General features: G+C 43.4%; 1 protein-coding gene across 3 annotated transcripts in view; it reads right to left on the bottom strand.

Annotated features, from left to right (window-relative positions):
• The window catches only part of gpr4 (G protein-coupled receptor 4), a 58,255-nt gene extending 47,384 nt beyond the window's left edge, over positions 1-10,871 (bottom strand). The window contains exon 1 of one of the 3 annotated variants that reach the window (XM_070543704.1): positions 278-10,871. The gene's annotated coding sequence lies outside the window, so the exon portion shown is untranslated. The remainder of the gene's footprint in view (positions 1-277) is intronic. The other 2 variants (XM_070543705.1, XM_070543703.1) reach the window with 2 other exon arrangements.
• Between the last annotated feature and the right edge of the window lie 5,966 nt (positions 10,872-16,837).

Here is a 16,837-nt window from a genome sequence, read left to right as displayed (position 1 = left end):
AAATGACTAAAATAACTACTACACTATGTAATCAAATCCAAATGTTCAAGTATAAATGGCATTGAACAAGTAAACAAATCAATGACAAGGAACTAATTGTATATTTCTCTTCATCATCAACAAATAAGATGCTTCATCCAGCAACAGGGTGTCTGTGACACGGTTTAAATGCTGGCAGAGGACGCTGCGGCTGCAGTATATAGTGACTCGTTGCATTCTCCCTCAGCCAAAAGTCCTCGCGTCATGCATTTAAGCTAAAATGCTAATGCTAACTTACCTTGCACTGGCTGTAGAGACGTGGGTGATGGTCACGCAGATGTGCCATGAGATTCGAAGTGTTGCAGCCTTCTGCAGACACTTGTTTCCTGCACGTTCTGCAACCGGGATAGCCGTCTTCTATTAACTGTCCCTCAGCATTTTTCAGAAATCCAAAATATGCCCATACTTCCGATTTAGTCTTCTTTGAGGGCTGATGGATGTCCTGGGCGCTGCCGTCTCCTCCTTCGGCCATTATTTCAGCTTCAAAGTTTTGGTGCCGTTGCAAACTAAAAAGTGCGTGTGCGCGCCGCGGGAACTTCAGCTGAAGCGACGGTGGCTGGTAAGGGTCACCGCGCCGAAACCGCGGCCACGGTAAACCCACCGAGATAATATAGTTTTTTAAAAACTGGACGGTTATTTTTATTGTCAACTTTTTTACCGGGGTTTACCGCTATACCGGTTACCGTGACAACCCTATTCATGTCTGATTCATCGTGTCGGATTCGTGTCTGATTCATCATGTCTGATTCGTGTCTGATTCGTGTCTGATTCATCGTGTCTGATTCATGTCTGATTCATCGTGTCTGATTCGTGTCCAATTCATCGTATCTGATTCATGTCTGATTCATCATGTCTGATTCATGTCTGATTCGTGTCCGATTCATCATGTCTGATTCATCATGTCTGACTCATCGTGTCTGATTCATGTCTGATTCATGTCTGATTCGTGTCCAATTCATCGTATCTGATTCATGTCTGATTCATCATGTCTGATTCATGTCTGATTCGTGTCCGATTCATCATGTCTGATTCATCATGTCTGATTCATCGTGTCTGATTCATGTCTGATTCATGTCTGATTCGTGTCTGATTCATGTCCGATTCATCATGTCTGATTTATCATGTCTGATTCATCGTGTCTGATTCATGTCTGATTCAACGTGTCTGATTCAACATGTCTGATTCATCATGTCTGATTCATCGTGTCTGATTCATCGTGTTCGTCGTAAATAACAACAACAGCTGTAATTTAGATGATGACATAGTAATGTGAGAAGCTGATATTTGACTAAAAATCCATCATTTAGAGACAGAAAGAGAAGATTCTTCAAATGTTTGTGTTTCACACCCACTCATCTAAATAATAGATCTTTTCTTGCAGCTTGGCTCTGGAGTTTGTCCAACAGATGAAATAACCTGAATATTTACACCATCAGCACCAAACCAGCCATGCTGGAAGCAACAGGAAACTTGCAGATGTGCAGCCGTTAAATGCCTGGCCTGCCAGACTCGTCCTCTGTTTTACACAGAGAACCATAAGGAAGCACGGGGCTGGCTGGCCAGGCTAGCAGTTTCATGCAACAGGAAGGGACTTAAAGAAGTAAATACATATGGAGCTAAAATGTGAGCGATGAGGCAGCGGCATACTGGTGGAGTGTCTGCCCTGCGACTGGGAGATCGGGATCCAAATCCCGGTCGGGTCTCACCAAAGGCTCTAAAAATGGGACCCAACGACTCCCTGCTTGACACTCAGCTTTAAGGGTTGGATTGGGGGGGTTTAACCACCACATAGTTCCTGTGTGCCCCACAGCTGCAGCTCACTGCCCCCCATATGGATGGGTCACATGCAGAGGAGAACTTTCACCACACCACACCAGTGTGTGTGACAACTACGGGACTTTAACTTTAAAAAGAGGGAAATGGGTGAAGAGGAGTGATTTTATCCAGATACAGCAGATGAAAGAAAAAGTGGGTAGAAGGATAAATGATGAGATGAAAGTGTGGAAAACAGGAGAATAAAGAGCAGAAAGGAGAAAATGGGAGCAGGATATTGATCACCTGAAACGTTGGCTGCAGGTGCTGCTGACTCAGGACCAACAGACCAGAGTGACCTCATCCCGTCCTGAGAGCCTTTCAGAACCAGTGACTAACCCACCTCCTTTTCTCCTCTCTTTGTTTACTTTACACCGCGGCCGGCGTGCCATCAGACACGTCATTTCATCAACACTCAGGGGCGTGATCCGTCACACGGAAATCATTAGAAATGCACTGATTGATGTTTTGAGAGCCGATACCAATTTCTGAACCTCTGACCCGCAAATTCTGATTTCATCCAGTTGTAAACGACTAAAGTTCAAAATTAAATAAATGCTGTAAATCATCTAAAAAACATGAGAAAAAAGAAAAGTCATATTTCTGAGACTGGACAATCGCCAGTTAAGCCAATCAGTCTGAATACGGACCGATTCTGATCACCAGCTGAATTTTAAGTGCATCTCTACCTGAGATGGGAAAACACTGAAAAGAATCACTCACAAAACCAGAAATGTGTTCTTAAAGGTGTCGAACACTCATTTAATCTATACATTTGCAGTGGTGTCTAGTAGGAATTAAAAGCCTTGTAAGTCGTACTCTGGAGAGAAAACCTCCGGTGCACTAGTTCCAGGAAGTAGAAATGAGCCAGATTAGAGTTGAGCTTCAGACAGGATCTGGAGTCCGATTTGCTGATATGCGGACTCCTCTTCTCTAATTGGCTAACTGCAACACGACTAGGGCTGCCACAAACGACTATTTTATTAGTCGACTAATTGTGTGTCACGCATTACATCACACACACACATGCACACACACACGTGTGTGATTGGCCTGGTAAATAGTTGTAGTATTCTGGGTTGAACTTCTTGATCATATCGTTAAAACCTTGATCGCTGACCAGGGACGGAGTCTCATGTTCAGAACGGCCTCGGTCAGGACGTTGGCTTGTTGCGGTGTGCACGTGTTTGACCTTGTAAGAAACTCGTCCGTTGTAGAACAACAGCGCTGTTGTTCTTTTTCAGCTCTGTAATCTAGCGGGATAAAATAAATCATTAGCGTTTGCAACACTAGAGCAAATACGTGGCACACATACGTGTCCTAAACATGTAATCGCCACCACTACAGGTGTTGCTACACCTATGATGCTAGCAGCTAACGAGAGGTAAACTTACAGAGGCGACTCTTCTTTCTCCGCCGTCATGTGGTTCCTTTTAAGATGCTCGTGCATCGCCTATGCTCTCCCGTGAAACGAGAGTTTCACCGTACGGAGTTTGAACTCTACTTGCTTCTCCACTGTTTTAATAAAATGCTCCCAAACCTTTGAGCTGCGTTGCCTACTCGCCATGATGTGTTATTTCTCCGGTGATTTCCACCCAAGCTGGGAGCTGCAGTGGTACTACTGCACATGTGCCTCGACTTATGTAAGCACCAGCTGACATGGATGGCGACTAGTGCGCATGTGCGTTGAGCAGAGGGGCAGGAAGCAAACGCCGAACGTGCCGCAGCAGGCGAGATTTTTAAAATGCTCATACAATAAACGACGCGTCAACAATTTAATTAATCGTCAACTTTTTTTTGTCGACGCCGTCGTGACGCGTCGACTAATCGTGGCCGCCCTAAACGCGACTCTCTATCAGAGGCATAGAGATAGGTGTAGGAGACAATTTTCTTTCTTTTTTTTTACATTCATATCCCTTCTTTAAATTTCTTTCGGATAAAAAAAGTGACGTCACCAACTCCGGTGATCTCTGATGACGGCTAGAGATACTAGCTGAAACATGTCGGGTAAAAAACAAGTTGTTACTAAAACTGTATAAGAAAAGAACAGGAAAATGGACTATTTTCATGATCGGTCTGCGTGTGTTATGGCTGGAGCCTTTCGTGTTGTTTCCTTGTGCATTTTTTTATATTCGAATAATCCGAATTGGCAAAGTAGCTTAATGAAATAAAAATGTAAAAAAGCTCGGTTTTTCTGAATTAACGACAAAATAATGATAGTGAAGAACCATTTTTAAGTTATCTTGTTAATTTAGAAAAATTCTGCTTTCTTGGGGGGAGGGGGGGGGAGGGGTAATGCAATGACCTGTGTGTGTGCAGTTACGGAGAACCAAACAGATTCATGCTTGTAAATAAACACAGAATTCCATAAATAACTGTGTAATGAGAAATTTAGAGTTATTTATTACTGACATTCAAAGGCACCTTAGGGTGTGTTTCCATCAGCGGAACATGTAAACAATTATTTTACTTCCTTGTTCCATAAAGGTCACTGTTATTGTTCTGTGACCTACCTTCAGTGTACTTCAGTCACTATTTAACTAGCAGTTCATAAGCTCAGTAATGCACATTTTACTACTGTTAAAGCATGCAGTTAAAGGAAATACAAATATCAAAAATATGAAGATGTTTCATAGCAAATTAAACAAATTTATTGTAAATTATAATAATGTTATATGAGATTTCCAACCCTCACTGCCCCAAATGAACAGATAAATGCAAAAAAGACACACTTCCAGTTATTTATGTGTGGGACCTAAACAGTTAAATTCACCACTTTCAATATCTTCAAATATATTTACCAGTGATTTTATTAAATAACAGATTGGGGAAAATGTTCCTAATGTGAAGCCACTTAGTGATCTAAAGGACTGAATGAGGGCAGTAAATTGAAAACCCAGTCAAACACCATTCCTCCCAGTAAATTGGGTCTTCTGGAGCAAGGAGAGGATTTTTCATAATCTCCATGACAACCAACAAAGCATATGTTGGCAGGAAGACGATGTTCCGGATGCAAATTAGCTATCGACTGTGGGAAAACAAAAGCATTCACCCACAATAAAGCTCATGGGAACAAAAACAACAGTCCACTCCGAGACTTCTAATTAAACATGTTGCTGCTGTCCTGGACCGGTCCCAGTTTGTGTGTCAGTGAGTGGGAGCGTGCGTAGGCGTGACTCCAAACACTTTCACCTCCACTATGACTCACCTATCTGCAGCCAGGAAGCAGAACCGAGACGCTTGTTGCCTCAAACACAATCATCCAGTCAGAAAGGCTCCCGAGCCTTGATGCTCCTTGCCTCCGTATTCATGAGATCCACCGGTAAACGTCCGGAGGACGAACACATCATCTCAATTATAACCCGTTCAGTCACACCAGAACCAGAACTCTCTAAACGGATGCTTTAGGGGAAGTTTCTGCATCTTGGAGGTGAAAACTCGTTTCTGACTGAACCAGTTTGCTTTTTCCTAATCTTTTAACCAGATTCACACTGTGATTTAAACCTAACCTGTAAACGTTTCCAGCTTCTTTTTTATCTGTTTTTGATTATACGGAAGCCCAGAGATCCAAAGTGGAAATAAGTGAGCTCAAAAAAGTTCTTTTTTCGGAGTTTTGAAACTTGGAAACAAAAGTACATGAGGAAAAAAAATGCTTTTTTAATATAAATGCCCTTATTCTGACATCTTTTTAGCACAAGATTCACCTTGTGCCTTTGGAAGGGGCGTAACACAAAATGCAACCTAAATAAATTTATTTATTTATCTAGTAAAAATTATGATTGAACCCAAAATCTAAATTGAGGAACAAATCTGGTTAACTGCAGCAGCCCGGGTCTCCGACTGGAAAGGCCAGATTGTAAAATGTCCCAAAACGTTCACAATGTTTCTCACATTTACTTTTGAGGAGTACGCGAGCGAACTGGGACAGCACCACGGAGATTAGACCAACTTTTACCATTTGATTGCAATTATGCCGCACCCCCGTTTGGCCTCTCAGTATATCTCAAACGTATCATAAAGTGTTGTATTTACCAAATGAGTGGGATTTCAGCTGTTTTCCAGTCACCAACCAGTCCCCAACTGGTCCCGGTCCAGTTAGACACAAGCTCAAAAGAACTGAAGTGTTCTTTTCGCCGTAAATGATCGTTTACTGCAGTGGGTGTCAATCCTTCAGTCAGAGTGGCTGTTAGAGAGACTTTTCCACGCTGGCACTAACCACAGTGATTATTTGACCACACAAGCTCCAAAGTGCTGCTTGTCGGAGCTCTAGAGAGTAATTAAGCCTTCAGCTATCTATTTCACCTTTCCCTCTAGCTGTTGTTCCTCCTCTTCTGAGTTTATTTCATCCGCCACCCTCCTGTCTCTCTTCTCCACTCCTACCTTTGAGAAATCTTCTATTTCAGATTTGTTTCTCTTCTCCACCTATCTTCCAAGTCTTTGATCATGTTTGGAGTTTTTCTGGCCCAAAGTGTAAAAACTGCAGTGTTCTTGGAAAGGATAAGACCTGCTTTACAGATTAAGATGTGTTTTAGTCTGGGACAGCAGTTGCTGTTGTGCTGCCCGCTCTGGATGTGGACAGCAGTTCAGCAAGAAACAAAACTCCACAACTTTAAGCTCAAATATAGGAATTAAACATCCGTGCACACATTATGCTACATCCCACCACGAAACAAGCCGGAACGCGACTCTACCGCAGCGACACCACACCTTTCTTTGGTTTTTATTTTTATAAATAAAAGTTTTCACATCGTAACTTCTGGAATTCTGACAAATAAAAGCAGGAAAAGTGAAATTTAAAGGGGGGGCAACCTGAAAGATGTTTTAGCCCTGCTTTAATGTTTATCGGAAGCACAGTTTGATTTTTGTGAAACAAGTAAAAATGTTTAAATTGAACAATAATCCAAAGGGTTGTCTACAATAAAGCATTAAACTGTGCTCAATGATAATGTATTAAATAAAGAGTCAAAACAAAAGCTACAGTTTTATTTAACACAATAATTAGTCCCTAAAACAGATACTTGCCGTTTTCCTACATTTTCCCAGCTTCCCCACCTGACTCCGACATGTCCTTGTGACATCATTATCAGAGGAGGAAACTGTACATTTGAGTTGCTTTTCCAAGATTTGTAAATGATCAAATGTGCTTGCTCCGAAAAAACTTCATCATTTTTGTTTATTCTAGTATAAAACCCGATAGCTAACAGCTAGACTGAGTTCATTTCAGATAAAAATGTTAACTTGGCAGAAATATTACTAACAAATACAAAATAACTGCTGCTTTACACCCTTTAACATCAAACTTTGGTTTGTCTAAGGTTCTATTAGCTCTACCTCATTAACAAGATTAGTTCATTCACGCCGCAAAGCAAAACCAAACAAAACCGGTTATTACCGGTGTAAAGTGAAACGGATGCTTATAAAAAGGTTTCTAAAATACTGAAACATTGGCTCTGGTTTCCTCCCATTTACCAGATTAAATGTCCTTTCAGCGCCGATTAATCAGAAGCACTAGAACACAAATGACAACTGTTGACCGCTAAGGACAACAGAGAACAAGGACGAAGACCACCAGTGTGTGTGTGTGTGTGTGTGTGTGTGTGTGTGTGTGTGTGTGTGTGTGTGTGTGTGTGTGTGTGTGTGTGTGTGTGTGTGTGTGTGTGTGTGTGTGTGTGTGTGTGTGTGTGTGTGTGTGTGTGTGTGTGTGTGTGTGTGGGAGGGGGGGGAAGGGGTCTTGTTCTGTGTGAAAACGAAGCGGTACAAGTGATGATTTCATAATTGTATCTTCTCAGCAGCAGCACTGCAGGTGCTCTCCATGTCCAGCATGTGTGTAAGCCAGGTCCTTAGTCAACTTAAAGTTGCGCACATTTTTCTGCTAAGTTTTCTTTCATGAATCCCAAAGTTTGCGTGGAAAGTTGCTTACGCAGTTTTCCAACCCCGTTTTGTGCATAAGCAAGCTTGATGAATGAGGCGCCTGGTCATAAATGATGCATGCTTTAGAGAAGTATACAGGAAGTGAGGCGATAGTGCAAGTGCAGGCAATCAGTGATAACATTTAGTCCTGGTTGGATTTTAGTGCTTCTGCAGTGACAGAAAAGCTGAATAAAAACGTAGGACCTGATGTTCATACTGGCTTAATATAGAAATGAGGGAAATGTAAGAATGAGACTTAAGTGTCCAGAAGCCCTTCAGCAAGTCAACTCGGATTTCTAACTGATGGCATCATAATGAACAAGTTTGTGCAACATTAAAGCCCTAAAGCCTTTTTATACTCAACATTCATCATTATCTATTCATTTAAAGATATCAGCCAGAGGCTAACTAAATTCCTTTGAACGGCATGTGTGAAGAAGCATCAAAAGCTCAGATGAAAAAGGTTTTGAGATTTTCACGGCTGGAATTTTAAGAAAATCTGATGTTTGTGACTGGGGCGGGAAAAACAGGAACTAACTTCCGGTCTAAGCCCTGGGCAGCTGATGACGTTCCACAAGGAGCTCTGCTGAAACAGCTATAGTAAACAAGCCCGACTCCGGGTGCAGAACAACGTGTCAGATGTAGCTTCTGAAGCCTCTGCTAGTCGGTCAGATTTGTTTTTGCTCTGGGATACGCCGAAAACAACGGATATTGGATTACTGGAGAAGTTCAACCGAACTCCGACCCCGCTAGCTAGATATCACTACCGGAGGTGCAGAAATGTTTTAGACCGTTTGACTCAGAAGATCCGCGGCCCAATTTGGACACCGGGGAGGATTCTGTTGGTCTTCAAAACCAAAATCACCAGTTTTAAATTTATTTTTAACTTAAAGAGCAAGTCACATCAAAATCAACTTTTTTTTAGCTGATAATTAGTATAAATGAGTGTCTAATAGTGCTGTAGACATATGTAGTCATTATTTTTGCTTTTTGATGCATTTTCTTTGAAAACTCTAAATTCTGTCTAAAAACGTCAGTCTAGCGCCCTCTTCAGCTCAAAAGTATAGAACACGTTTATTTTGAGTCGGTTTTAGCCAATGGCTAACGAGAACGATGCTACGTATCCAAGAACAGTACTACGTAGCAGCTCTGTGGCAGTAGGTTATAAAAGCACCGCGGTCTCAACCAGCCTTGTAGCAGTCGGGGCTCGGATTAGCCGCAAGCGAGTTGTGCAGTAGTTAGTATTAGCGTTGTGTCAGGGTCCCAGCAAAACTTCTAGTATTTTAGTTATTTAGATCTAGTAGCTTGGCTGTTAATATTGTAGTTAAGTGTTTTTACATGTTTCTCTTTCACCAACTTGATGGAGTTTGAACTGGGATGGAGTTTGAACTGGGTTATGCTGGTTTGAAGAACATTTTACAAATTAGTCCAAGCCGTTCCAGTAATTAGACGGATCCCGCCGACTACTGCTTCCTCAAAACGGAGATTTTGGGCCCAATTTGAGGTGAGTAAGCTAAATAATTACTTTTAACAGCTTCTAAAGATCATTCTCTACCTGTAATTTTGCAGCTATATTTGCTAAATTTTAATTCTATCTAAACTGACGAGTTCTCCGCTGGTCTTAGCTCCACCATCTGTCCCAATATAATTCAATAACCTACAGATACATAAAATAATATGCTGCCAGTTTTACCGCTGCGTGTATATATTGATAACTCTGGATAATATTTAACCGATAGCTCACAAGAATAAAACCTGGTGCTAGAGTAACTTTTTAGTCTGACTCATTGTTTGCGCTAATCCAGGATGGCGCGGAGGTTTTACCGGTCCCAGGATCTATTGTTGAAATATGGGGATCATCATTTAGATCGTGTGTGTGTGTGTGTGTGTGTGTGTGTGTGTGTGTGTGTGTGTGTGTGTGTGTGTGTGTGTGTGTGTGTGTGTGTGTGTCGTAGCTTTCACAAATGACTTGTTTTTTCCTTACCGGAGCTAACACGGTTAGCAGTCGTGCTAACGGGACTCTGGAGTCCAGAAGTAGCGGTGCGGTTCCAGATGGATTTATAGAGGTAGGTTATAATTTTAGATCAGACCTGTTACTTAAAAATGTGTAGGACATGGACATGATGCGGCCCAGACCTTTTGCTGAAGCTGTAAACGCAGTTTGACGTCATTCACAACACTAGCAACAGCAGCTTCCTTGTTTTACGTGTTGGAGTGACGTAACAGTTCTTCACTGTCTGGAGGAGAGGATTTGGATTTTCTGTAATGATTTATGACAAAATGAAAACCTGAACCCAGTTCATATTTATATAGATGGTAAAGTGTAGTTATGCTGCATTTCTACTATTTTAATGCAGAGTCTGGCCAAGACCTTTAAGATAATTTTAATTAAAATATCAAATAAAATCCTCTATGATTAAACACAGGTGGACCATGAGAGGTCAACAAAATCACAACCTAGAGACTTAAAAACCTTCATGCTGCTGTTAGCAGCCTGAAGGGAAGCTATGACAGGAAGTTTACGCTCAGATTCTCTTACACCAGAAGTTTAAATGGTCCCTTCATCCCAGAAGCAGAAATTAGGATTTTCAGTCAGAAACTAGCTTTAACTGGTTCCGGCTGCAGCTATAAAGTTCATGGCACGTAGAAATAGATCCAGCAGAAGCGCATCGAATCTCATCATTTATTAATTGTCTGCAGTCGGTCCCTCTGGGCTGCAGCAGGGTGGGTTTTAAACGCTGCTGCTCCGTTTCTGGGTTCAAGATGGACTTTAGAGACAAGTTATCGGAACCAGCGGGGGGGGGGGGGTAAAATGAAGCCAAAGAAGCAGAGGTTTGTTAACTCTAAGCATTTGTGTGCGTGTGTGCGCGCGTGTGTGTAGTTGGAAGCTGACCAAGGTCTCCTCACCTTCAGCGGGCTTCAGACTTCCTTCGGTCCGTATCCATTAATAGTAACAGTGGGATCTATGTCCGTGAGAACCTGAAGGGAAACGCGGAGAACAGCGGCGGAGCGCAGCGGATCCACCGGCGCACTGAGACTCGGTGAGTCGGTCTCCACGGAGAGGCGGTCCGCCACTCCGGACCTCTGGGAGCCAGACCTGTCAGCTCCCTCTCTCCTCCTCTTTCTCCTCCTCTCTCCTCCTCCTGTCTCACTAAGCGCGCCTTCGCAGCAGAAACCCGCACTAGAAATGGATCTTTAATAACAAAAGTCTGTTAATTCTAACCTTTAATTTTAAACTATTTTTGATTCCTGTGGAGCGCAGTGGCGCCACCAGGCGGTCCATAGACGTGCATAAATTAATCCGAACACTTTTTCTGTGTAAGGGTCAAGAGTAATCCGTATTTTATATCATAAAAGCCTTCCTGTGCAGCTTTCATCCTCCAGGACTGATAGGCTATCGGCTAGTCCAAGCGCAGTCACAATGAAGTTGTTTCTGTCAGCAGTGGTGTCCAAAACTGAACCTGCAGTGCCGCCATCCAGCATAAGGGGTTCTCCCTCCAACACACCTGGTTTGAATCAGCAGGCTAATTAACAGGAATCAGCCCCGAGGCGTTAGAGCAGAGAAACAAATAAAACATGCTGGAAGGTGGCCCTCCAGGACCACACACATAAAACCATGTTATTCACAAGCGACAAACCCTAACCCAGCAGCAAAAGTTAACCCTCTGTGTTTGGAGGGCGTGGGGGTGCAGTCAGTGTGACTCCGTCAGCGCCGCCCTTTTGGTCTGCCAGGTTACGCCTCCTTTTCAAACAGGAACTGTGGTTGGAGTAACCCTGGATTCACACTGCAAGCATCAGCGGAACAGAACAGCAGCGGAGCGGCTCACTCGCGAACTTCAACGCGGTCCTTTTCACACTGGGCAGGGGCGGCGTTAGGCCCGGCTACTTGGGCTGAAGCCCCGGATCTTTCATAATAAGCCCCGGATCTAAATCGCGGAAGTAGCATGCAGTACCAAAGTCCAACAGAGAGGGCGCAGCTGGCAGTAGTTTGTATACAGCCTGCCTGAGCCTCCACCACTGAAGAAGAAGCCCTTCAGCAGCCGGCTTCTTCTACACTCTCTGCCTGAAACGCATGAGTGAAGATGGACATAAGGACGTTTTTTAGACCAAAAGTACAACGACAGAACCCCAGCTTTGATGAGACTGGTGTTGACTCAGGTTTGTGAGTCTTATTTGAAAATATTTGTTGTGCTGCTGGTTTGCCTAAAGTTAGCTTATCAGGTAAAGTTGTTGGAGAAAGAGCGGGAATATTTACTATCATCTCACACTAAACACTAACAGGAACAATACTCTGCCCTGAATATGCTGAATATGTAGCTTCAGATTAATAATTATGTGGTACAAGATATATATATATATATATATATGATGTTGACTAGTGCGTGTCACGTGTGCGCGCGTGCGTTAAGCCCCGGATCTTCTTCAGTCCTAAATCCGCCCCTGACACTGGGAGAGTCTTGGCCGCGGCACGGCTTCCTCGCTGCGCCTCGCTGTACCCGCGAGATTCTAAAATCCCTCGAGACTTCCGACACCTTCCTCATCGAGAGATCACAACCCCCGCGAGGAATCACACCGCTGCACTTCTCGAAAGAAACTGTTTCATATAACATTACAACGTTGCATTTTATTTTGAAAATAACCGGGGATTTTACACTGAAACCGTGTGGTTTCCTGTCTTGCACTATGTGAACTGCGTAAATTGACGTGTCCCAGAAGCGGCTCACGGAAAAAATTTAACTTGGTGCGGCGCGGCATGCCACTTCTGGGATGTGCCTGTAAATTGCCGCGTCGCGGCCGGTTTGAAACACTCCATAGCCTATAATTGGATTCTATTTGAAGCGGTGCCACTTCGCCGCCGTTCCGTTCCGCAGATGCTTGCAGTGTGAAACCGGGGTAAGACGCTTGTAGGGGGGTGACTTGCTCTTTAAACCTACTTGCAGCTTCTATGGGGTTTTGGGTTTTAAACCTTTATATAAAAAGCCATTCAGCTTTAGTTTCTTGGTCTGTGAAAATGAATGCGAGTCTTTTTTCAGCAATAAAACAGCATCTGGGTCACGGATTTAATCCAGTCTGCTTTTTAGTAAAGTCTGAGAGGGTTTGTGCACCCGGAGACCAAAATCTGGTTAAAAAAGGTACAGATCTCGTTTTAAACTTAACCTTATAGACTTTAAATATTATTATTATTGATTTTTTTTTGTTGAGCCTCATGTAAGAAAAAGTTTGAGGATGAAATTTAATTTAAAAGAGGGAAATTTTAGCATTCCCGACAGTTGAGAGCCCAAAAATCCCTGAGAAGCCCACAAATGGCCTGCAGGGCTGCACTTTGAATGCATCTGAGATGACTTTGAATGACAATCAGTGACTTTTTGTCTGTTTTACTTTAAAATGAAACCATTTCTTTACTGCATCTATGAGGAAGCTGCAGGCCTCCTTTTGTCTGACCCTGGATCAGTTGGACCCAGTCTGAGGGCACATCGTCCCCTCTCCTTTCACCTGAGCTATGGTTCCTGTGGCCGTCTCCTCCCAACACTGCTGCACATCCCTTCAGGTTTCATGTGTTTTATTCTGGCTTGTGACACAGTTATCTAACGTGCTCACATCAGCATGAATCACACCCATCATCGTGTTGAGACAGATGGAGCCTCCTCAACACTGGATGCCATCCAAAGCAGCGTGAAGCACTAATAAAATGAACTCCATGCCGAGATGAAAGATCAAGCTGCAGCGCCGTCACCGGGCTGCGCAGCGTTCTAATGACTTTTTCATGACAAGCTGCTGGACTTCCTCAGACCGGAGGGAGTCCAGAACAGCTCGGTATTGTTCTAAAAAACAGGCTGCTGTCCTGCTCACAAATGGTTCTGGTATTCTAGACATTTCCCCACATTTTAGGAGTGATTTGGCCTGTCTGCTGCTCACGCAGCTCTGTGGTTCAGCAGAAATGAGGCTACATTCACACCAAGTGGCCTGAATCTGGCTTTTTACCCACATGTGACCCACATTTTACGACCAGCTGAGAAGCATAAAATGTTGTTTTTTCAGTCCAACCCAGGACACTTTTACATGTCCTAAATAAAAATGAGCTTGATGCAACCAGGGCAAAACAGAGGAGGCTGTAACACAAAAGATGAATTTTAAACCAGTGGAGCAGCATATCTGTAAAACGATCTTCGATCTGAGCTTGAAAAGCCTCTTTAGAGATGAGAGCGCCCCGATTTTGGAGTTTTCTCCAGATTAATGAAGTCTGTGGCTGCAGAGGACGGAAAGAACGAGCCAGATGCAGTTTTAGTACAGAGGAGAGGAATGCAGAGCGCTGTGGCCAGTTTCAAAAGGAAACATCACTGAACAGCAGAGGGGTGCAGAACATCCGATCTGTAAACAAAGTCACTATAACCAAAAAGGTGAAGAATGGACTCACACAAATGTTTTTCTTGCTAATTAAATGAAAGAGGAAGCAGATTTTTGATTTCATCTTAATCTGTAGTTTGACCTTGTGAGTTTAGTCTAGCCAGCTTTCATATTTATATTCAGTGACCTGTTTTATGAGTGGCTCATCAAGGATGCAGCGACCTGGGGAGTTAATGGAACGGAGCAGAAGACCGTGTCATCAGCATAGAGATAGATACATGAATCTACATCAGAATTCGATATATTGTCAATATAAATGGAAAAAGGGTGGGACCCAGTATTGATCCTAGTGGGACACCTTTGGTAACTGAGAGGCTATTGAAGGGATCGCTCTGACTTCACCCACTGGACTCTGATCCTAAACGTCTCAACATGACTTCAGTCCTATTTCACTTTCCACATGTGATTTAGTAGATTGAAGGATTCTTTAATCAAACTTAGTGTTGTTTGAAGGAACTACATTTACTTAGTCATCTTCTGTTTCCTAAACATCAACCCTTCAACCAGTCTTGGACTGTGGCTCACTTTTCCTTTTCACCTTTAAAACAGATTTCTCGGTCTTTATGGTTTTGGTATTCTCCGGCTGAGTCTGTCTTTATAAACAAGACAACACTCCGCCTAAACCCGTCAGCTGAAGCTCAGGTAGACTGATGGCGGACAGAAGCAGCTGTCAGAAATAAACCAGGTTACAGGCTCAGCCAGTGTGCCCCGATACATAATCTTTACCGTTTTCATCTTCAATAATAATTATTTGATTCTGCAGATTCGATTCAATTCAATTCAAGTTTATTTATATAGCGGCGCGCCAAATCACGACAAGAGTCGTCTCAATGCACTTCGCATAAAAAACAGCTCCGGTCGGCCGCCTCAACAATGGAGGCACGGAACAGGGTCCATTCAGACTCAGTGTCCCCCGCCTCCACGGAACATTTTGGAAGTTCTGTCGGAGGTAGGAACTGAAGCTCCTTCTGACAGGAGACTCTGCCAGACGTTCCCAGCAGACCCTCGCGATACGTTTGGGCCTGCTGACCGGCATCCTCCCCCACCATCTGAGCCAACTCACCACCAGGTAGTGGTCAGCTGACAGCTCCGCCCCTCTCTTCACCCGAGTGTCCAAGACATGCGGCCGCAGGTCAGATGAAACAACAACAAAGTCGATCATGGAGCTGCAGCTTCAGAGGCGGAGCTGGCCTAAATGGCGCCCTGTGCGAGATCCCCCTGTGACGCCCCCCCCCTCCCTTCACACACACACACACACACACACACACACACACACACACACACACACACACACACACACACACACACACACACACACACACACACACACACACACACACACACACACACACACACACACACACACACACACACACACACACACACACACACACACACACACACACACACACACACACACACACACACACACACACACACACAAAACTTTGTTTCAAATTGTGTGGAGTGTATATATAACGTTTGCTAACTGAACACAACATCCAGCTCCTGGCCACCTTCTCACCACTTGTCAAAGTTCTACTGAAATAGACACACTTAACGCAACATGATGGTATCATCGATGTAACTGCAGCATATAGTCTCACAATGTAATCCATATAGTTCGCTGTTGAAGTTCTATTATGTGTAGTCTAACATGTCACCTCTAGAGGGTGCTATCAGCTACCGGATGAATAGATGAGCCAACGGTAATCAGTTGCAAGCTGTACTGAGACTTGCTTGTGAGAAGTGTCAGTTGTCAGTTGAAGGAGCAGCTGGAGGAAACTGTTACGAGTTTCACTTCGGGATTAACGGCAGATAAGCATGGACTTTGGTCGGTAGATGAGCCGGAAGAAGCGGAAAAGAAGAAAATTAGTTAATTCCTTTCGGCAGCACGCAGCCAACGAGTTTTCACGGTGGATAAAGGTGTATGAAAGTTCATTAAATTCACCAGTTGGAGGAAACCACTTGTGTCCGAACGTGCTTCAGGGGAATTACAGTGAAAACTCGCACTGCTCATCAGCGCAGGTGGGCAGACTACTTCCGAGAAGACGGAGCTGTAAAGAGACATTTGAACCGCGGATGCGCAAGGACGTAAGAAGAGCACAGCTGTTAAGGGACATTCAAGATAAGACCAAAGGTTTGGACACGCAACGGTCAAGAGCGGTCTAAGTAAAAGGGTCAAGTCTGACAGTCAATTAAGCAAACTGTGATTGAAAGAAAGGTCTTCATGGCAAACCTGGGTTCATTCGTGTATATTACCGAAAGTGTATTTAACGTTTATTGGAACTTATAAACTAAGGATTTCAGTTAGAGGGCCAATAATTTTCTATATTGGTACATTTTATTTTGTAACCTTTATTTGTTTAAAAGGTGTTAAGTATTATATTTGACGACATTTAGTACTGCATGAGAAGTAGTTTAGTGTACTATTTGTTATGAGTTACTACCAGATGTGACTGCAAAGGACACAATTAGTGTATAGTTCAACAGACATGTTTAGTTAGTTATTTAGACATAAGATGACTGAGCCAAATCAGCCCCTATTTTATTTTGAAGAAGATCAAGAAGTTGAAAGCTCAGAAGTTTCACAAGGACCTGTGCCTCGAACAAGAAAGAGCCAAAGAGTCAGGACTCTCACAGAAAAGGGAAAGGGAATGCAGGATGAACG

This window comes from Nothobranchius furzeri, chromosome 13 (assembly GCF_043380555.1).
Source record: "Nothobranchius furzeri strain GRZ-AD chromosome 13, NfurGRZ-RIMD1, whole genome shotgun sequence".
NCBI lineage: Eukaryota > Metazoa > Chordata > Actinopteri > Cyprinodontiformes > Nothobranchiidae > Nothobranchius > Nothobranchius furzeri.
The sequence above is the reverse complement of the archived record's forward strand: the minus strand, read 5'-3'. Positions and strand labels throughout refer to the sequence as shown.